Genomic DNA, 24,494 nt, shown 5'->3' with positions numbered 1-24,494 from the left:
TACCGACAGTGGATTGTTAGGCATCGATCTTAAATTACTTGCATCATTGGTCAATCCTTCCCTTAAACAACCTGCACTTGTAATGGAAAAGAAAAGGGCATCCCTATGCTAATCATGCATGGCCAATCCTTCACAAAGACAAAGGAACCGAAGAGTAATTTCTTAGAAGCCGAAGTTATAATCATGCAATAAAAGAATAAATTCTTTTGTTGCAACTTTCATTTCTACTTAGGCCATAGGCCATAGCTTTAAGTTCTATTTTCTTTCATTTCTACTTAGTCATAGCCCATAGTTTTAAATTTCATATTATTATTATTACTGATTTTGTAAACTCCAATGATTGTAAGTAGCCACATGGTATCTTACCTTCACAAAAGTAGTTGATAATTGGCAAAACTATATAGTCTCTGTCTTGAAACAATAGGTGAGTTCTTTTGTTACTACCTATGCCAATACAACTTTTCCATTGATGATCAAAATCTCATAGACTTGTTAGTATTGAGAAGAACAAAAAAGCCCACTATACCCACTTTCAACCCTAAAAATAATTGATATTGTTGGAAACAATGTCAATACTGAGAGGGGGCTGAATCAATATTAAGACTAATTTTAACTTCTTTATGCCAATTTACTTTTCTTTTTTAAATTGGCATTCATCCATATAAAGAACAACAATATATATATATATATATATATATATATATATATATATATATATATATATATATATATATATATATATATATAATGTGGCAGCAGCATAAACTCAACATATAAGCAAACAAACCATAAGCATCATACACATTAGACCAAGATTTTTCATGTGGAAACCCTTTCCGGGAAAAACCACAAAGCTTGTTGTTGTTATTGATATAAATAGGAGCACCTACTCTATCACATCGATCTGTTTGTGAGCACCCACTCACAGGAAGCACCAACTCCCTTTGATTTGCTTGCTAGCACCAACTAGCAGGAAACACCAACTCTCTCTGTCTGTAGACACCTATCCAACTTACTAGAAGCACCATATGAGGCACCAACCTCATGGATTTGTTACAAGCACCAACTTGTAGGAGGCATGGACCCCCAAGCCTTCTCAAGCTCAACTAGAGATGCAAGCAGCAACTTCCTGGTTGTAGGCACCAACCCACATTCAAATAAGAACTGGCTGTCCTCTGTGATTTAACAGTAAATTTGCATGATCTCAGCTTTGATCTCTGCTCATTCTACTGCTCTTTTCAGCTCTCTGCATCAGTCTTCAGGAGCTCTTTGATCTTCTCAACATAAGTCACTCTAAGCCCTCTGCTCTCGGCCTTACTTCTTACAACACAAACAAAGCTCTCTTCTTTCTTCTCTCTAAGGAAGACAACCAACGTTATTCACAGAGCTCAAGAAACATCCGACATTAACACATAGCACAGGCACTTTAGCCTCACACACAAAGTGCTTCTCTCAGGGTCTTCTATTTTCTTCTACTCAGGGACATTCGACCTTTTCACACAAAACTGGCTCTTGCACAACCTCTCAGAGTTCTTTCCTCTTGGATCTATGGCTGTCATGCTACGTTGCTCCACACACATTTCTCATCAGAGCACATGTATATTTTTTCCTCAGTTCACCTCAATTGTTTTTTTCCATACTATCAATGCTGCCACACTGTCCTTAGGCATCACTCAAAATGTAATTTGGCATGGCACTTCCATGCTGTTGTTGCATCTACCACTGACTAGACCACCAGCATACTCAACCTGGGCACAGTCCTCTATGTCAATAACTATCCCATCATTGAGACTCACTGATGGGGAGGATAATCACAATCAAGCAATAAACCCATTGATATACCAAACACCTATCAATACCCATGCTTTATGGCCCACAAATTCTATCGGAAGCATTATATCTATGTTTTTTTATTAAAAACTAGGGCCACACAACTTGGTCGAAGATACACATACACCATGGAAAACCTGACCGAAACATATAAGTTGGACTTCAAATATTTATACACCCGCATTCATAAACCATCTGGTCCAGTTCATCAATTCTACCTCTGCAATGCGGCACTATCCTTCATTATCTCTAATCTCTGAACAACAACTTTCACGATAATCCTCCACCGTTGATCTAACACACATGATCCGACGGCTATCAGAGATTTCGGGTGGATAAATAACATGGAAATTATCTGCCCAAAAAATCAGTTTCTTCTCTCCTCGCTGCTACGTGTCACTCAGTTAGTGGAATCAGGTGACTATCCTTCAATACCACTTACCACTCAGAGCCCACGTGAAATACCATTTCCTGTTATGAAACCACTTCTTCATTGGTTATCTTCCATGCTCTTTCACCATTCGATGACCATTGATCTATGAGATCCAACGAATCGTGTGCATCCGCTCTTCTCTTCTTGTTCTATTGATGGACTTATGCATTTCATAGGTTTCCTTTGCCATACTCTGTTTTCACACCACAACTCCATATATAACAATATTTCGTTTACTTAATGGATCACCATCGATCCTCATAGTGATCGATGGTCGATCAACATTCCTGCAAATGGAATTTTAATTGATTAATGCATATACATAACACAATTGGAAAATTCATAGATACACATTTCCTCTATCTCTCTACGTTTGCCGAATTTCACTTGGATACATATGTTACACAAAATCATTAATGTAACCAGAATTTATCATTTCATATTGAATCACACCGTCCACACTTAGAATTAACTCTCTGTATATAACATATAAAAAAATAATTACATATTTGAGGCTTTCCATTCCTCTCTAGCCTGATCCTTCTAATTAGAGCCTTTGTTTCCTCTAATCTGCCCGTAGGCTTGCAATTCCATCGTGAATCCTCTCCAATCCTCCCTCTCTGTCCTTTTAGAAAAGAAACGAAATACAATATATCTAAGCTAACCATCTCCTCCATAATTGAAGGGATAGACTATACATTTAGAAATCAAATCTTATCCTAATCTCAACAAACTAAACTACTTGGCTTGATCTCCACGCAGGGAGGATCAACTTGCCACCTATTCTCTCTTTTCCTTAGTATTTGGAAACAATATAACTACTTACATACTTTGCAATTTATAGAAATTAAGTAACCAATTCTTCTTCCAAAGTCTTGTTAGCCACAACATGTGACCACACCATCACATTGCGGGCTAGGCCTAGATGCTCCTGCATCAGTCTCCCAAGGTTAAAAATAACCATGATCTCCTGATCATGTGCTTCTTATCAGTGTCCTCCTGGATCCCATACTTTGTTCGATAGTCTGTCCTTGGTTACTATTGTTGTTGGTTGTCGTTCTCCAGGCCTCCATACTTTATGCTGTATTTTCCCATTAGCTATGCTCTCACTGTCTGCTGCTGTCTTTTTCATATATCTTACTGCTTTTTGCTCATCATCACAATATATACGAGGCTTCCACACCTTAATTTTCAATTTACCATTACCTTCACCTGTATCCTTTTTCTAATAATCTCATCTTCAAATAATCTTTGCTCAATTTTTCTAATTTCAGCATCATATTTATTAATGTTGTCTTCCGTACCTACAAACACATTATTGATTGAAGAATAAGAACATTTACTTAGCTCTATAAACGTTAGAGACATTTCATCCTTATCATGCATGGTAAGTGTTAGCCCCTGAGGTGCAATGCTGCTATTTTTAGCAGAAATGTCCATTGTTTTAGCTCCGATGGCGACGTCTCCTCTTGCTTCACTTTGGCCATAAGCCGGACATCAAAAATATTACTCTCGCATCTATAATTCCATCGGGTCCTGATCCAAATGGATCCAAATATGCTCTCTAAGTCTTCAAAATATCGTAAAATCATGCGAAAGATCAAAACAATCGTATGAGAAGAGCCCTTAGAATGGCGGAGAAACACTATCGGGAGGCCAAAAACACATAAAAGAGTGAAAAACAGAGTATCAGAGGCATAAACAAGTGAAGGCACAGTAGCCATCAGATCTAGTCAATCAGCGGTCCATATCTGATCGGCAACATCACAATCGGCAACCACAACAGAGCGCTTACAATGGCCTGGGGCTATCGTGATATGTGATTACAACTAATCGCATCGCGATATCGCAATTGGAGAAACATTATGAAGCACAGCCTATACACATACATGTATGCGATGCGATTAGCCAGACCCGATGGCTATATAACCATTATGGCATAGATTTTGAGATCTGCTGAAAGCCATTTTTTAATGTATTTTCACATATTTCGTTGTTTAACAAAATACAAAGAAACAACGCCGATGCGATAAGACCCGGGCCTGAAAGGGTTCATGAAGGGAAATATATAATATTTGAAGTTCAGAGGGAGCCAATTTTCATGTTATTTTCACGATTTTTAACGTACTTTTAAAATACAAAGGAGCAAGGCCGAAGCGACTTGAAATAGTGATGAGGACAGACATAATAGAGGAATAGACCATATTTAAGGACTTTTGAAGTCCGAAATCAATAGAGTTTTGGTGGAATTTCATAGTGTTGCAGTGTTTCTCTGTGTAAAACAGAAAACAATCATTTTTGGTATTTGAAAGGATTTCAAAGGCCCGAAGACCCATTGCATTACAATACAGGTGGCCACCATCCTTAGAAGCATTTAGCAATGATTGCTAATGATAGAAGAGGGATTCGAACAGATAAGGGCTTGGAGATAGAGTCCAGGAGATAGATGGCCGGAAGGGGAAAAAGCCACAGCATGATGCGGTCGAACCAAAAGAAGTGATCGTGGAGCATTGTTGGCATGAGCGAGCTACCTGACAGTGCGGAAAAATTACCAGAATTTGGTTAGTATGTTGTTAGAAAAAGATACCTCTGGCTCATGTTTGTCTAATCATGGCATTAAGCAATTAGAAGCCAGAGGGGATAGATTAAGACACCTCGATCCTTACAGAGCCCGAGAGCATTGTTAAAATCCTATAAATGGCTGAAAGTTAGAAGTATCAGGGGTTCAACTTTTGGAGACTGTGGAGACTTCACTCCTCTCAGCGTCTCATCTTCATTCTAGTAACACAAGCCTCTTTTTCTATTATATGTTCAATCGCCATCTTTCCCTCTGTTCTATGCTTGCACTTGAATGGGTTATTCATGTTTTCTTCTCTGTCGAATACCAGATAACTGTCATCTTATCTCTGCGTTGATAAATTTGATTTGTAAGCTTCATTTACCTTCTGTAGCTAACCATTCATATGTGTTTATGTATGTATCTGCTGGTACAGTCAGGTTTCTCCATCTATTCATTGAATCTATAAACTATTGAGCATTAATGGTTGAAAGCCTTGTCAAGCTGAGGGTGTTCATGCATGTTTTGAGTGAAAATAGAGTTGAAACAATCATCTGACTTGATCCAAACCCCAATTCATTCCAATAGTTCAGAGAACTATATTGAAGATTTATATGTTTCCAGACATCTTCGAGCTACAACCTAGGATATCTTCCTGGAGTGATAACATAAATGGTGTCATTGTTAGGGAGAGGAGAGTGAAGCTCAGTTTCCCTGGGAGACGAAACAGATCCAGCTTTGATGATAGACAAATTTTGGGCACTTTTTCTGTTGTAATAATCTATCTGGCGAATCTAATGGAGGACGAACCTCTTGGCGACTCCACTTAAGAATTCTGGCTCAGTTTGTGAGGCATACTCAGAGAAATCCTCGGAAGCCACAAGCTAACCCAGTATCTGACCCTAAAAAAATCATCAAAGAAAGAAGGGCATTGCAAAAAGGAGCATGAGGTTCAGGTAGCTCTAAACAATATTCTATAACTCTTCAAGAAAATCCTGTAATAGAACAAATACATGTTGAGAGAACAGCATCTAATACTAGTAGTGAAGAAAAATTCTTAGAGATTCATAGAGCTCCTTATTCTTTAGGTCCTCCTTCCGTTCTAAGCCCGAAGGAAGCTTCTCCTCCTATCCATAATACTCCCTTAGTCCTATCAGTCACTTCTCAGCCCTCTCTCATTCAAACTTCCAATACCCTTATAGCCGCCACATCTATGGAAGGACCACAAGCACCTACCAAAATGGAAAGAATCATAGCTGCTAGGTATGGACCTCTAGTACTGCCCAATCCTTTGAATGCCATGCCTACTCGAGAATATCAAAAGTATAGGCTTAAGTTCACTGGAACTGAAGGTGTTTCAACTGAGGAACATCTTGAATCATTCTATAGCTATGCTGATAACCTGTACATTAGTGAAGATGATGTATGAATGAGAGTCTTTGTCTAAATTCTAGTTGGAGAGGCTAGAAAATGGTTCAGAGAACTGACCCCAAGTTCTGTAGCAGATATTGAGGCTTTAGATGATGCATTCCTAAAGCATTGGGGGATAATAAGGATCTACTCTACTACCACACCGAGTTTGGGAACTTAAAGAGGAAAAGTGGTGAGTTGTTCTCTAATTTTAATAAGAGGTTTAACCGCATGTATAACAAGATACCAGCTGAAGTAAAACCCACCACTACCTCTGCTAAACTCACCTATGCCAGTGCCTTTGATTCTGACTTCTATCTACTATTGAGGGAGAGTCGATGTGCTACCTTGGTTGATATGTAGGGTGCAACCTTGGAAGTATAATCAAACATCATGGCTACAGAGAATGTAAAAGGGAATGTTGATAGAAGGAGACAGAGGGGTGAATATTCATCATCTTCAGATCCCAAGATAGATAAAATGACCAAGATGATAGAGTCATTAGCCTCTGAAATCTTTGAATTAAAGGTTGAGAAGCACCTTGGGAAAGGAATAGTTCCTAATACCTTTGCTCCTAGAAATCCAAATCCATATAGAAGAGCTAATGAGCAGTTGAAGATTCTGCAAAGAAGCAAAGATGCCAATGAAGACCAAAGGGTGAAGACCCATTTCTAGAATGTAGTCATGGAAGAAGAGCAGATTGAAGAATATGATGAGATCCATTGCCTGGAAGACAAAGGCAGTGCCTCCTTTTTGACCTTAGTTTCCTATGAAAAGTCATTATTCAATGATTACATCAGCCAAGAGTGGGATGGTGGAGCCGTTCTGAAAACTAATGATCAACACAGATATGATCTAAGGTCGAAGATGAATAATTCCAAGGAAACTCCTGTTCAAAGAGATGTTGTCCCTGCAATATAGCAAGCTAAAAAGCAGAAATGACTGGCAGTTGATCCCATCATCCTCAAAGCTCCAGCTCACGAGGTAAGAGGCCTTAACAAGTCTCCTTCTCCTTTTAGTTTTGAATCAGAAATTCAGAAGCTAAGCATACTTATACATCTGATTGAACTAGTGAAGAACGAGTCCTTCAAGAGATCTATCCTCGAGGCCCTTGAGCCTAAAGCCATCCAAGCCTCCATTGACTATGTAAATCTACAAGACGACAAAGCAGTTGTTGTTTTCAGCCCAATGATTGAAAATTGTGATGACAACTCCCCATCATTCTATGCATATTTGACTATTCATGACAAAATCCTTCATAACTGCCTTTTGGGCACAAGAGCCAGCCATAATCTAATGCCTAAGGATGTCATGGATGAGTTGGGTCTTGACATTACCAAGTCTTACCTTGACATGTTTTCTTTTGACTCTAGAAAAGTGAAATGTTTGGGATTAGTCAAGGACCTAGCCATCACCTTGTCTCAATTGCCCATGAAGAGCATGATGATGGATATTGTGGTAGCAGATGTACCCCCCAAGTTTGGCATGTTTCTCTCCAGAGGTTGGATGAAGAGATTAGGTGGAACATTGCAAAATGATCTGTCTTATGCTACTGTCCCAATTTTTGGAGGTGAGAGTAGGAGGTTATACAAGGAAGCTCAGTTGGCTTATATAATCAGTGATGAAAGGAATCCCACTAATCATCCCATCTATGCTGTTGAAACTAATTTTGGAGTCTGTATTCTTCAAATTGAAGAATCCCAGTTGACCTCCGTGCAGCTTAAGAAACCGGTTTTCCAAATAACAGAGGAAGAAGGCCCACAAATTTGGGACATGTTCTTTGATGGAGCTTGCTCTAAGGAAGCTGTAGGGGTAGGTGTAGTCCTTGTGTCCCCCACGCAGGAATGCATTGATTTATCTTTCAAGTTAACTTTTCAGGTCACAAATAACATAGCAGAGTACGAAGCCTTGATATTGGGCTTAAACGCTGCTAAAGAAATGGGTATCAAAGGTCTGAAGGTGTTTGGAGATGCAGACCTTATCATACAATATGTCAACAAAACTTTCCAAGTAAAGCATCCAAGGCTGAAAGCATACAGAGATGAGGTATGGGAGCTCAAGGACTCTTTTAATATTTTCAGCATTTCTTACATCCCAAGAATGAAGAACTAGCTTGCTAATTCCCTTGCCGTGTCTGCTAGCACGTTTATTCCTCCTTTGCCTCCTAAACTGACTTATGAAGTTCAGGTGAAATATAGACCATCTTTGCCTGACAATGTCCAATACTGGAATTTTTTTGAATATGATGATGAAATTAATAGGTTTTTACAAGTCGTTGATGAATTTTCTGATATGCACATCGACCAAGAAAATGAAACCGTTGAAGAATGCAACCAGTCCAAGCTAAAGGACAAGATTGGTCAGGACAACATTGTTCAGCTGCCTAATAACCATATACCCAAAGGATTGGTGCCCCTAGAGAAGTTGTTTGATCATAATGATGTACCTTATAAGCCCGCCAAAAAAGAAAATGAGTCTGTTGTTCATAAACATAATGTAGGGAGTCCAACCCATCTAAAGTACATAAATTTGTCCACTCACTTGTCTTCTGCCCAACGTTTCGAGTATTGCACCCTGATGAAACAATTTGTTGATATTTTCTCTTGGGAATATAATGATATTAAGACCTATGCCACCAACATCATTCAGCATAAGTTTACACTAGAGAAGAACACCATCACTTTTAAGCATAAATTAAGACCTATCAGCCTTCTCTTATTGCCTTTGATTGAAAAGGAAATCAAGAAGCTGCTGGATGCCAAGATCATAGTTCCCCTAAGGTATTCAAAGAGGATAGCTAACCTTGTGGTAGTAAGAAAGAAGAATGGAGAAATCAGGCTTTGTGTTGACTTCAGGAATCTGAACAAATGCTCTAAAAAAGACAACTACCCCCTGCCTAAGATGGAACACTTGTTGCAAAAAGTTTCAGGGGCTAGAGTCATGTCTTTCCTAGATGGATTTTCAGGTTACAATCAGATTATTGTACATCCAAAAGATTAGGAAAGGAATGCCTTCACTACTCCTTAGGGCACTTTCATTTACTCCAAGATGCCTTTTGGACTGATGAATGTTGGGGCTACTTTTTAGAGGGCCATGGACACAACCTTTGCAAGAGAGAAGGACAAGTTTGTCCTTATTTACCTTGATGAAATAACAGTCTTTTCCAACAGTCACAAGGACCATTTGCAGCAGTTGAAGAAGGCATTTCTAAAGTGCATACGTTTTGGAATTTCTATAAACCTAAAGAAGTCAAAGTTTTCTATAGAAGAAGGCAAACTATTGGGACATATTGTTTCTACCGGAGGTGTGAAGATCGATCTAGCAAGAGTTCAAGAAATTCAGACATTGTCCATCCCAAAGTCAAAAAGGTACATTCAATCTTTCCTGGGTAAGATTAACTTTGTCAGGAGGTTTATTCCAAACTTCGCAGAGCTAGTGAAGAACATCACTTCCATGCTGAAGAAAGGATCAGAAATAAAATGGAAAGATGGTGCAAGAAGCTCTTTTGAAGCCATCAAATAAGCTATCATGGAAGCTCCCACTCTAATCAACCAAGATTATAACAGGGAGTTTTATATCTTCTATTTTGCCTCTTCTGATACACTTGCAGTAGTTCTAGTGCAGAAAAATGATGAAGGTGTAGAGCACCTTGTGGCCTTTTTTGGAAAAACTCTGACGGACGCTGAACTAAGGTATGACCTTATTGAAAAACAAGCTTATGCTCTCATAAAATCTTTAAAGGAATTCAGAATTTATATTCTGCATTCCAGAGTGGTTGCGTATGTACCTTCAGCCTTAGTAAAATATGTCCTAACTCAGCCAAATATTGATGGAAAGAGAGCTAAATGGATTGCAAAATTCATAGAGTTCAACATAGAGGTGAAGCCCACCAAGCTTGTCAAAGGCCAGGGCTTGGCTAAGCTTATGGCTGAGGAAAATTGCAGCTTGTTAGACATCAATGGCGTGGGTTCAAATTCAGGTGGTGAGCAGATAGAGGAAGTAGCAGTAGAGCGAGAGAAGAATCAGCCTTTGGCTGAAAATCTAGCCACCTGTGAATGGTATTCCAGCATAGTTCATTTTTTGCAGAAGCTAGAAGTCCCTCTAGGGCTTAGCTCGAGTCAAGCCCAGGCCATTAAGCTCAGATCAGCCAAATTCTACATTAATGAAAACCTTCTCTATTGGAAAGACCCATCAGGGATCCTCTTCAGATGTCTAGACAAAGGACAATCTATGGAAGTCACACACCAGTTCCATTCTAACATCTATAGAGGGCATCATTATTGGAAAACCACGACCCACAAGATCCTGAGAGTTGGGTATTATTGGCCTACTCTCTTCTCAGATGTGTTTTCTTTTGTGAAGTCTTGTGACAAATGTCAGAGGTTTGCAGGAAGACAACAACTAAAATCTCTGCCCTACAAGCCAGTACACGTCAATGGTCCCTTCCAGTAGTGGGGCTTGGACTTCATCGGTGAGATCAATCCACATTCCAGTGGCCATCACAAATGGATCTTGATAGCCACTGATTATTTCACCAAATGGATTGAGGTTGTACCCACTAAAAATGCTAATAATTAGGTTATCATAAAGTTCTTGAATGAGAATATTTTCACTAGATTTGGTTGCCCAACCAAACTAGTCACTGATAATGTAACAACTTTTACGGCAGAAGAATTGGTGGACATGTGTGAATCCATGGGCATTCAATTGGTGCATTCTACCTCATATTATCCTTAAGGCAATGGCCTGGTAGAATCATCTAACAAGAGTCTTGTAAGGATAATCAAAAAAATGTTGGAGGACAACAAAAAGGATTGGAATTCCAAGTTGAAGTTTGCACTATGGGCTAATAGAGTTACCAACAAGAAGTCCATAGGAAATTCTCCATTTAAGCTGGTTTATGGCGCCGATACTATTTTTCCTATCTAGCTGATTCTCCCTATGGCCAAATTCTTGCAAGAAGAACATGATGAAGAGAATGACATAGCAAGGAGAATGAATAACTTGGTTGAATTACAATAGATCAGAGAACAATTGGTAGAGAATTCAAGGATTCATCAGAAGAAGATCAAAGAAACCTTTGATAGAAAGGCAAAAATGGACAGTTTTCAGGTTGGTAACTAGGTCCTCAAATGGGATGCATTGAAGGAAAAGAACGACAACCATGGTAAATTTGATGCCTTATGGATAGGACCATTTGTCATTACTCAAGTTCAGATGAACAATACTTTCATTGTACACAATTTGGAGGGTGAATGTGTTTTTTATGGCCCAGTCAATGGGCAATTTTCGAAACTTTACTTCATATGACGCTTTAAGGCCTTAATATTGTAATAGGTTTTTTCAGTTTTTGTTTTCTATGCAAATAAACTCCATGCCTAATGGAAACACTAGGAAATAAGTTTGTTTTGGTTGTTACTGGAAAGGGAGTAGTCTGCAGTTCTTGAAACCTCACAGGGAGGCTTTCATCCCTAGAAGGAGCTAGTGTTAGCCCCTGAGGTGCAGTTCTGCTATTTTTAGCGGAAATGTCCCCTGTTTTAGCTCTGACGGCCACATCTCCTCTTGCTCCACTTTGGCCATAAGCCGGCCTTCAAAAATATTACTCTCACATCTATAATTGCATCGGGTCCTGATCCAAATGGATCCAAATATGCTCTCTAAGTCTTCAAAATGTCGTAAAATCATGCCAAATATCAAAACAATCACATGAGAAGAGCCCTCAGAATGGCAGAGAAACACTATAGGGAGGCCAAAAACACGTAAAAATAGTGAAAAATAGAGTATCGGAGGCATAAACAAGTGAAGGCACAATAGCCACTAGATCTGGCCAATCAATGGTCCAGATCTGATTGGCAACATCGCAATCGGCAACCACAACAGAGCACTTACAATGGCCTGGGGCTATCACGATATGCAATTGTGACTAATCGCATCGCGATATCACAATTAGAGAAACATTATGGAGTGGGGCCTATAACCATACATGTATGTGATGTGATTAGCCAGACCTAATGGCTATATAAACATTATTGCATAGATTTTGAGATCCACCGAAAGACATTTTTAATGTATTTTCACATATTTCGTTATTTAACAAAATACAAAGAAACAACGCCGATGCGATAAGATCCAGATCTGAAAGGGTTCGTGAAGGGAAATATATAATATTTGAAGTCGGAAGGGAGCCAACTTTCATGTTATTTTCACGATTTTTAACGTATTTTTAAAATACAAAAGAGCAAGGCCGAAGCGACTTGCGATAGCGATGAGGACGGACCTGATAGAGGAATAGACTGTATTTAAGGACTTTTGAAGTCCAGAATGAACAGAGTTTTGGCGAAATTTCACAATGTTGCAGTGTTTCTCTGTGTAAAACAGAAAACAATCGTTTTAGGTATTCAAAAGGATTTGAAAGGCCTGTAGACCCATTCCATTATAGTACAGGTGGCCACCATCCTTAGAAGCATTTATCAATTATTGCTAGCACTAGAAGAGGGATTCGAGTGGATAGAGGTCGGGAGACAGATGGCCGAAGGGTGAAAAAGCCACAACACGATGCAGCCAAACCAACAAAAGTGATCATGGAGCATTGTTGGCATGAGCGAGCTACCTGACAGAGCGGAAAAATTACCAGAATTTGGTTACTGTGTTGTTAGAAAAAGAGACTTCTGGCTCATGTCTGTCTAATCATGGCATCAAGCAGTTAGAATCTAGAGGGGATAGATTAAGACACCTCGAGCCTCAGAGAGCCCGAGAGCATTGTAAAAAGCCTATAAATGGCTAAAAGTTAGAAGTATCAGGGGTTCAACTGTTGGATACTATGGAGACTTTGCTCCTCTCAACGTCTCATCTTCATTCTAGTAATACAAGATTCTTTTGCTGTTATATGTTCAATCCCCATCTCTCCCTCTGTTCCAAGCTTGCACTTGAATGGGTTATTCATGTTTTCTTCTCTATCGAATGCTAGATAGCTGTCATCTTATATCTGTGTTGATAAATGAGATTTGTAAGCTTCATTTAGCTTCTGTAACTAGCCATTCATATGTGTTTATGTATGTATCTGCTGGTACAGTCAGGATTCTCCATTTATTAATTGAATCTATAAACTATTGAGCATTAGTGGTTGAAAGCCTTGTCAATATGAGGGTGTTCATGCATGTTTTGAGTGAAAATAGAGTTGAAACAGTCAGATGACTTGATCCAAACCCCAATCCATTCCAATAGTTCATAGAACGATATTGAAGATTTATATGTTTCTAGGAATCTCCGAGCTACAACCTAGAAGAGTTTCCTGGAGTGCTAACAGTGACTGCAATCTATTCTTTATCAGGTTCTGAAAGCTTCACTTCTCATTTAGGTTCCTTGAGCAATCTTTCCAAGAATTCTATTTCCATGTGAAATATTCCCAACATTTCATCATAACCTTCAATCTCAACTTCATTCCTTTTCTGGCAATCCTCCTGAGTTATCATATTTTTTGTACCATCACATTGCAAACTTCTTTCATCAATTTTGTTAAACAAATTCATTTTTTTACCTCCTTGGAATACCACTACGACATTTTCATTATTCTTATGGTCCATAACAACTTCAATTGACTGTCTTACACCAAACAAAAATTTATCTATGAATTCTTTCTGCTGCAATAAATTAGCACCTTCCTCCCTTGAAAGGCATTCTCCATCATATTTCACCTTAAGAGCTTTATTCATCTTTATGACTGTATCACCAGACTACCCATCATCTTTTGCAACATCCTGCAAACGCACACAAACTATAAGATTTAAAAACACAAGGCTTCATAGTCTCATCTGCTTCCTTTGTCATCATATCTTCGAATTGTTCTGAACTATGCCAATAGTCCATGAGGTCTTCAACTGATCTCCCATTATCCTCTTCACCAAAAATTTCACCCTGTTCCAGTTCACAAATGGAAACTTCCATTTCTAACTCTGCTTCTCTGAGTTTTTCCATCAACCGCTTCACTTGTCTATGTCGTAGCCTTCTCTGTAACTTAGGCCACTTCACTGTTTTTTTCTTCAATACCCAACCCTGTCTTTGGTTTTCCTCTAGCAGCATTTTTAACACATCAAGTTCTTCTCTTATCTCAACCATCTCCTTGTCAATCTCCGCTTGACTCATCTATTTCCTACGGATTGTTTTAGAACCCTTTTCATTTATCTTGTAGCCTTCTTATGAACCTTCCATATGACTTTCCATAGCCATCTTCTCTTATGTGCGAGTTCCTACACTTGCAACCAATCAACTTCCTTCCGAGTTGATCTTCTCACCAAGCTTCTCCTCTGCCTATTTTCCACGTCCTCTTTTCCTTAGAACTTACACTGAGCAATCTTGCTCTCTCTCTGGTTGCTACACTCACTTCTCTTAAGAACACCTCTGTCCCTATTTATTACAAGCCTCAGCTGGAATGGAGTTCTGCTAGAATCTCTAAGAACTTCCCAAAAGTTCTTCCTATAGTCTTACTGTTGTAGTCTTGTGCCAAACTTTACCATTCATTCACTACTGCGAACTTTCACACATTTGTAATCATAAATCTCCATAAGCAAGAAAATCCTTGCTCTGATACCACTTACTGGGGAGGATAATCACACTCAAGCAATAAATCCCTTAATATACCAAACACCTATAAATACGCGTGGTTTATGGCCCACAACTTCTATCAGAAGCGTTATATCTATGCTTTTTCATTAAAAACTAGGGCCACACAACTTGGTCAAAAATACACAGACACCATGGAAAACCCGACCAGAACATATAAGTCGGAATTCAAATATTTATACACCCACATTCATAAATCATCGGGTCCGGTTCATCAAAGCTACCTCTACAACGCAGTGCCGTCCTTCATTATCTTTGATCGCCAAACGACAACTTGCACAACAATCCTCCACCATTGATCTAACACACTTGATTCAACGGCTATCAGAGATTTCAGGTGGATAAATAGCATGGAAATTATCCGCTCGAAAAAGTAGTTTCCTCTTTCCTCCTCGCTGCTACATGTCACTCGGTTAGTGGAATTGGGTGACTACCCTTCAATACCACTTACCACTTAGAGCCCACGCAAAATATCATTTCCTGTTGCGAAACCACTTCTTTGTTGGTTATCTTCCGCGCTCTTCCACCATCCAATGACCGTTGATCTATGAGATCCAACGGATCCTGTGCATCCACTCTTCTATTCTCATTCTATTGATGGACTTACTTATTTCACAAGTTTCCTCTGCCATACTCTGTTTTCACACCACGACTCGATATATAACAATAATTCGTTACTTAATGGATCACCATCGATCCTCATAATGATCGATGGTCGATCAAGATGCCTACAAATGGAATTTTAAATGATTAACGCATATACACAACACAACTGGAAAATGCATAAATACACAGTTCCTGTGTCTCTCTATGTTCGCCGAATTCCACCTGGATACATATGTTACACAAAATCATTACTGTAACCAGAATTTATCATTTCATATTGAATCACACCGTCCACACTCAGAATTAACTCTCTGTATATAACATATCAACAAATAATTACATATTTGGGGCTCTCCGTCCCTCTCTGGCCTGATTCTTCTAATCAGAGCCTCTGTGTCCTCTAATTAGCACGTAGGCTTACAATTCCATCGTGAATCCTCTCCAATCCTCCCTCTATGTCCTTTTAGAAAAGAAAGGAAATACAATATATCTAAGATAACGATATCCTCCATAATTGAAGGGATAGACTAATCATTTAGAAATCAAATACTATGCTAATGTGAACAAACTAAACTACTTGGCTTGATCTCCACGTAGGGAGGATCAACTTGCCACCTATTCTCTCTTTTCCTTAGTATTTGGCAACAATATAAAAACTTACATACTTTGCAATTTACAGAAATTAAGTAACCAATTCTTCTTCCAAACTCTCGTTAGCCACAACATGTGACCACATGCTGGCTAGGCCTGGATGCTCTTGAATAACTCATCATGTAATTCAAGGCTCATAGATCTTGACATTACTCAAGCATGGCTTGTTTGTAAATTAGGCATGGCATTGATATTCTTTATTTATTGTAGAAATTCTCACTATAGATCACGTGATAATGCAATATATTAAAGCAAAATACTTGATCTACTTTTGCAAACAAATTTTCCGAAGCTTAATAGATTTTGAGCAAGATCAAATAGAACACATATAACAGATGAAGAAGAAACAATCACACATCATAGAATACTTTGGGGAAAGCCTGAGCTAAAATCTCCACTATATGTATTATCATACAAGTGGAAATATCCCAAGATTACACAAAGCTTTAGCTCACAAGCTATCCAGCTCTCAGTATAATCCCTCACTGCTGCTCATAGAAAGAATAGACAACACATATGACTTCCTTCAGTCCTCGAAGCCTCCTATTTCCTTGCACAGTTTCTACTGGGTCCTCTAGCTGCAACCTGTGCGATTCTCACCTCATACACAACAATGAACTCTGAAATAACTGTGAAATATTGAAGGAGATGATTCCTTCTGCATGGATGAGTTTCCTATATAGGAAAATTACTCCAATTGATAGTACACTATCCCATCCTTTGATCTCAATTGGGTCTCTGTCTGAACTAACATGCATGAGTTATTTATGAGAGAATATTCAGTTATCTGGAGAACACTCAATGCATGCATGCATGCATTGACTAAGTGAACTCACAATCAGTCCACAAACTGTTGGAACTAATCTAACTGGACTTAACTTAGTTAACTGAGCTAAATAATTACAACTCAAAGTACAACTCATCCTGATCTCCTTAATTAAGGGATAAATTCCTCAATCAAAGGGATAAATGTTGCATGTCTTCACATAGACTTCATGTTTGATTTTCTCTAACTAATTAACTCAAGATGAATTAATTAATTATTTTACAAATAACTGCTGAGACAAAATTTGAATTTGAATTCTCAATCTTAATTCAGGGACTAATTAAAATTGGAGTCTATCACGAAATATTATTTATAATAATGCAATTTTTAGCATTTATATTTTTTTCTATTTCCAACACAGTTGGAGTATATCCTGAAATGCTATTTATAGCAATGTTATTTTTAGCATTTCTTTTTGCCATTTTCAACACTCCGTCTCAACAAGAAAGGCATTCAACTCGAACCTGATCCTAAACCTTTGGAATGTTCTGCATGCAACACTTCTCTCAATTGTTGTTGCTCCAGCAACTCCAGAAATAAAAAATATCCAACCTGAAGCAGAATGATGCCTCTGTCATAAAGTCTCTGACTGCTATTGCCTCTATCGACTGAAAACTCTGCACCTTTGTGCTGTTCAGTATTTGATTTCTCTAGCCTCTGTCACTTTGACCTCTGACTGCATCAATCACACCAATTCCTCCTGCTGCGTCCATGCTGCTGCTGGTCCTGTTTCCCAACACTGCATCCACACTGCACCTCCTCTCATCATGTTGCATCGTGCCACCCTAACTGACCTCCTTGTTGGGCTAGAAACATGCTCTCATACTGAAGCTTCCTCTACCGCCCCATCCGCATCTGCCTCTACCTACTCAGCCAATCCTGCTACTCTTCGTCGAGGCTCTCGTAGTAAGGTCTAATCAAAGAGGCTAGGTACCTCAAGGATCCTACCCCTTTTTCAGCCTTCTTAGGACTATCACTTCACATTGCCCCACCTCACACCTGGAGGTATGGATGCAGGTGATCCCTCTGCCCACTTGGCTCGAAATTTCCCCCTATTGGAGGTCTCTGCATGAGTGGATGTCTCCACTACTGGATCCTTTACATGTGGCTACTCTGCATTAGTATGAGGCTCCTCCTCCTTAGGAACCAAAAGTTCCTCCCCCGCATGCAACTTGAGCTCCTCTCAAGGGAAACTCGCATGGCCTTCTGCTTATCGAACTTTAGATCCCTGCATACCACTGTCCTTTGTCTGGTAGGTGAGAACACTCGATAGTTGTGGGGTGTATCAGTGTACCCCACAAGTATCCCCAACTCAGTTGTTGGCTCAAGTTTCTTCTGGGCATCTTTGGTCACATGGCAAAATAGCTATGAGCAAAAGATCATGAAGTGACTCACATCTGGTCTCTTCCTGGAGGAAGCCTCCTCTGATGTCTTCATCCCCAATATATGATGCAAGCTTCTATTCTGCAATTATACTGCTGTATTTCATGCCTCGGCCCACAAATGAAGTGGTAGGCCTTGGTCATGCTACATCGCCTAAGATGCTCCCACAATTGTTTTGTTCTTCCTTTCGGCCACCCCATTTTTCTGTGGGTTATGGGGTGTCGTTAACTCCCGTTTAATTCCTTCTGTTGCACAAAAGTCCTTAAACTCTTGAGAGACATACTCTCCACCATTTTCGCTTTTCAAGGTCCTTATTTTCTTTCTAGATTCTTTCTCAACCAAGGCTTTGAACTCACAAAACCTTGACAAGGTTTGATCCTTCTTCTGCATGAAATAGATCCAACATCTATGAGAAAAATCATCAATGAAAATAACATAGTACCTTTGTTTAGCGGTGGAGGCTGTCGAGAATGGTCCACACACATTTGTATGGACTCGCTCCAGGATTTCTCTAGCTCGACCGTCTCGATCCTGAAAGGAATATTTTGCATACTTACCCAAGGTACAACCTTTGCATGTATCCACTTGCTAAAGTTTACCCTTGGGAAGTCTGGAAGAAATCCGCTACATGATCTTCAAGGCCCTATGGTGCAAGTGGCCCAATATTCTATGCCATAGGTCGCCAATATCTTGGCTTTGCACCAACTCTACTTTGGAACTTAGTGCAACACAGTCATTTACCTCCCGCTTATAGAGATTCTTTACTCGAATCCTAATCCTCTTGGTCTGTCTCATGGCGATGTGTCTCAGGAACAACGTTCCTTTACTAAAGACAACATCATAGGCTTTGTCTTCCAACATTGTGACAGAGACCAGGTTCTTCTTCAGTCCAGGCACATATTTTACATTAGTGAGGGTGAGAGGAGTTCCATGCTCCCTTTGAAACACAACCGTACCTTCACCTGAAACATGGTACTTCCCATCATCACCCATCTCTATGCACATATGGGGTTCCTTCTCCTCCAAGGTACTAAATAAACTCTTGTCGTTGGTCATGTGGAATGAGGCTCCACTGTCCAGGTACCAAAAAAAACCCACCATTGATGAAACCATGCATGCGATGAGGGTAAAATCCAATTCGAACTATGAGGCCAGTGCCTCACCATCTGATCCTTTCAAGGATCCCTTCTTGGATTTCTTCAATGGACAATTTGTTGCATAATGGCCAACCTCATGATAATTAAAGCATCGCACTTTAGATTTTCCAATATTCTTCCCACCATGTGAAGAACTTGAGTTGGAGTATGAATCCTTCTCCTTCCCTTTCTTTGCCTTACTCGCTAAGGCGCAATTTTCTTCATCCTCCTTGGATGAAGAACCATCTTTGGTGCTTCTCCTGATCTCCTCCCGCATCAGATCCGACAACAGTCGTTCCCAATCTGGCAGTTTCTCTCTTCCATTCACTGAGTCTTGGTAGCTATGCTAGCTCTTAGGAAGACCGAGGAGAGCAAGACTCACCATGTCATCATGGGCTGTTGTGATTTCTACACTTCCAAGCTCATCCCTGTAGGTAGTGAGCTTGTTTAGATATGTAGAGATCATGTCACCCGTTTCACACTTGATTTTTTGAAGATTGTCTTTCAACGTCAGCTTCCTCTGATTGTTGCTGTTCCAATATAGATCCTTCAATGTTTTCCACATTGAAAACAGTGTCTCCTTTGCATGGAGACTTGAGAAAATATGGTCTCAAACTCCCTCCAGAAGACTCCTCCTCGCTCTAGCCACACATTTCTTCCATTCTGCAAATTCTTAGGCATTAGCTGCTGCTCGCTTGGGGATTTCTTGATCAATGAAGTCCTTCAAACCATTGTCCTCTAATACCGCTTGTTTGGTCAATTTAGTGTGATCTAACTTGCTATTTAAAATGTCAATCTGGGGTTCGTAAACTGACGAAGTGAAGTGTACTATATGTACTAGATAACCATTTCCTTAATCTTTTGTCGTTTTTGAGTTTTTGAGTTTGTTTTTGGATTTATCTTTCCCTAATGTGTGATGGCGAAAATGAAAGTGAAGTATGAAGTATGGATGGTGATGGTGGTTTCTACAGTGATTTTCTCAAACTTGAAAGTGCACAAGAAGAAGGCTTTAAAACAACTAAACTGAAATCAATTCTTAAGAGAAAGTAAATGCATCAAACAGTGAACTAATGACAATGGCCCAGTATCCTTGCTGCTGAATGAAAAGAAAGTAAAAACTGAACTTAAAGCAACTCAAACCAAAAACAAAGCAACTAATTCACAGTACTTAAACCCTTCAGATCCTTTACCCTTCAGCTCAATCTACCTTGTGGGAAGCAATCATGAACAAGTCAAGCAATATGATATCTAAATGGCAAGAAATTAAATTGCATAAAAGAAACTAGTCACACTACTTTAACTCTTCTGGTCCTTTACCCTTCAGCTCAATCTACCTTGTGGGAAGCAACCATGAATAAGTTTAAGCAATATGATAACTAAATTGGAAGAAATTAAATTGCAGAAGGGAAACTAATCACACTACTTCAACTCTTCTGATCCTTTACCCTTCAGCTCAATCTACCTTGTGGGAAGCAATCATGAATAAGTTTAAGCAATATGATAACTAAATCACACTACAGTTAGTAATATTCTGATTTCTTGCTAAAAGAGTCACTTCACTATAGAAAGAAACCATAAATTGATGAGCAGTATAATATCTAAATAACAAAAAAAAAAAGAAGCAAATCACAATCTTGAAAAGACAGTACTGAAATTAAACTTCAGAAAATGAAAGTTAGCAGGAAGGACAAGATGATCTCATATGTCAATAGTTATCAAAAAGATGAAAATTTGCCCGGGCTGCCTAAGAAAACCTGCAAAAAAGCACTGATCAGTTGACAGTTATAAGAAAACAGAGGTGAAAATATAAACAACATTGAGTTAAGAAACATCAAACAGTGTGTTATTTACAAGCTAATGATACAAGAACATAATAAAACCAAATGAAAACTTTACAAGGCTTCAGCGTGCAGGGGCCCTCTGCCACTTCAGCCGGTCAACAAGTAGTCACACGAATAAACTCAGAAAAGTCTTCTCATATATTAAAACAGCAACATATATAAACAGTGGGGTGATAAGACAACAGTTCAGAATTTACATATCCAAAAAAAATTCTTTACAGCATTCATCGACGCGTTATTTATAATGAAAAGTGCTGAACTAACTAACTAGATTCTACACTATTGACTGTCTTGTCAAAGACACGTAGATCCCTTCAGCCGAGATCTAGCGTAACAGTCATCATGTCTATTAAATCTCCGGAGTGGTAACTGTTGAATTCAAGTTACGGGAATGATCCCCAGGTGTGCCGGTGTCTTCGTGAGCTGAGGACTGTGCCACGTAAACGCTCACATGCTTAAAACAAAGACGTGCCATCGCTGAACTCCTTGGTTGGCTTTGCCTTTGACCTTCGTTGACCGTGACCTTCTATGGATGTTTTGGCTGATTTGAAGGGAAACGTTCCATGTATCTGTCACCTGGAGCTTGCCCATGTGGCTCGTTTCTTCATAGGACACCTGTAGCACAGCTTTTAACAAAATAGCTGCGGAATCCTGTGTTGGCTGCGGAAACCTGTGCTGGCTGCGGAAACTGACAAGTTTCCGCAGCTGCATGAACAAAAAAACTAAACCAAACAACATTCATAAGCATAGTCAGAAAACCATGTAAAAATCTCTTTTTAAACTACAATGCAATGATTTAACAGCTGGGTGGATGAAATAAGTGGAAAAGGAAAGCTGAGAGGGTGTATAGGAAGGTGCAGGTTTGAGGCTCAACATACCCCCACTATGAAGGTGTTGCATGTCCTCATGCAACCAAAATTGAGTTATTTCCCTCTAATCCATATGTTCTGATGCTTCTGCAAGGACATCTAGCCCTCTTTTCTTCTTCCTTGATGCTAACATCATCCTTGGCTTCCTGACTAGGCATTTGAACTTGAGGTTAATCAATGCTCTGCTTAAATTTTTGCACTTCTTCTTCCGTTTTCTGTTTTTCTTTTGCCACAGTCCTAAATGGAGCATAGTATTATCATGGACAATCTTGTCTACTTTACTCTGCTCTTTGAGTGCTTCATTTTCTTGTATGATATGCCTATTTAGGACTTCTAACTCAAATATTTCCTGTTTCAAAGACTGAACTTGTGCATCAGGTGGCAGAGAGGTACTTGGTCCTGCAGCTGATTGTTCTAAGGTTTCCAGGTAATTGTATGCCTCTTGCTGATTAGAATCTACTTCAGGTGTCTTTCTCGGCCTAAACTCAAAATCTGGTGGAGGAGGACTGCTTTCTCTTTTCGGCCGAAAAGGGCTTTCCTCACGTGGAGGACTTGACTCAATGCTTGGCTGAGTTGGAGATTTCTCAAGTGTCTCTTCATCTAAATCAATAAAGTGAGACTGTTTTTCTTTGATTTTGTTCCCCTTCCCTTTTAGCCTAGTGCTCCTTCTTAAGTATGAACTAGTACTCTTCTCTTGTGCACTCTGTTTTCCTTTTTGCTTTTTCTTGGCTATGGCAGCGGCTTGAAGATCTATTAATCTTTGTGACAGAGGTTGATAATCCTCTTCTATGGATTGCTCAAGGGATGGATAGGCTTCTTGGATGGTTCTTTTGCCTTTTTCCTTGTTCTGTTTCTTACTTCTAGCTCTATCTTCTTTTTCTTTTTGGACTGTTTCTTGAATTTCTATTGTAGGGGAGTCTTGGATTGTAATTTTCTTTTCTTTCCTCCTACCTTTCCTTGGAATCTTTGGTGGACTGCTTCCAGAGGCCTCAGACGGCTCTTGGAAGTAGTTTTTTGTCAAGAATTGCCCCCAAGTATCCTTATTTTTCTTCAACTGATCCTCAATAAGAATTTTTATGAGCCCATGATGGTAGAGATGAGGTTCAATATTGCCTACATGTTTTTGAACTGTAAAACTCATCTTTTTCAGACATGATAGCAGAAAATGAGGAAAATTAAGGGTGTGACCGTCTATGAAATTCATCATCAGTCTAACATGATACATATACATAGAGCCAAAATGACCTTCACACGTGATAAATTTCTGGATGACTAACAGTAGACTAGACCATTCCTCTTTTAATACATGAACAGGGTTGCCTCTAGTAAATACGGTTGTATCCATACCTTGGTTTTGTAGCATGGTTCTCCATATTTGATCGTCCACACTTCTATTTTTAAACCACCTTTCACCCTCTTGAGGTAGGCCCGTGGCAGCTGCTACTATGGCCTCGGTCACTGTGAATTTCAAGTCTCCAACCTCCACTGTTTGTCCATTAAAGGACCTTGCAAAAGCTTTGGACACCTCCTTGTTATAGCCTTTAAACTTCTGGATAAATCGTAGCCATATGACTTTCTTCAGAAATTCCTTAACTTGAGGATAACCCTCCAAGTATTTCGGTCCTTCTGGCTCAGCTCTCAGTAATTTTCCCATCCTCTGTTTTAAATTCCACTGAGAGTTCTTCTATGTGTGAGGGTTAAGGGAAAAAAATAGCTATGTTACAGGGTTTAGGATAAACTGTAATGACTGTAGTCAGGGTTTAGGATGACTGTAGTGACTGCAATTGGGGTTTAGAGCAAACTGTAGTGACTGCAGTCGGAAATAGAGAACAGTGAATGGAAATACCCAAATTACGGGAGGAACAGTGGGTGAGCAGTGGTAAACAAGTTCATAAAATGAAATGTGGACGCATGAAAGGAGTATGGTATAAGTGGAGTATGAGTGGAGTGATAAGCGAGTGGAGTAACGGCAGGATTCTTTCGAGTCAGATGACTGTGTATGAGATTTTACACCTCTCAACAGATGGCTACGGAAATTACAGCTGGGAAGAGCCGTAACACAATAGGTCACGTCTCAAGAGTACGGGTAATAACTAGAAGTGTAGTCATACTTGAGTTCAAACTCGGAGTAATCATGAGACCGTTAGGGAAATGAATGCAAGGTGTGTTGAGTGATATCACGGAATAAGAGTGATAGTGGGCTAATATATCAAATCATTGCACATAGGAGAACCTGTTATGGTTTAATGACTATACGTAATTATGAATTGAATTGTTATTTGATAAATATTTTTGATCATACCTTTGGAAACTTTGTCAATTCTTGCTCAAGG

This window comes from Pinus tabuliformis, chromosome 1_2 (genome assembly GCF_031772625.1).
Source record: "Pinus tabuliformis cultivar Carrire ecotype Pingquan chromosome 1_2, CPIR1, whole genome shotgun sequence".
NCBI lineage: Eukaryota > Viridiplantae > Streptophyta > Pinopsida > Pinales > Pinaceae > Pinus > Pinus tabuliformis.
The sequence above is the reverse complement of the archived record's forward strand: the minus strand, read 5'-3'. Positions refer to the sequence as shown.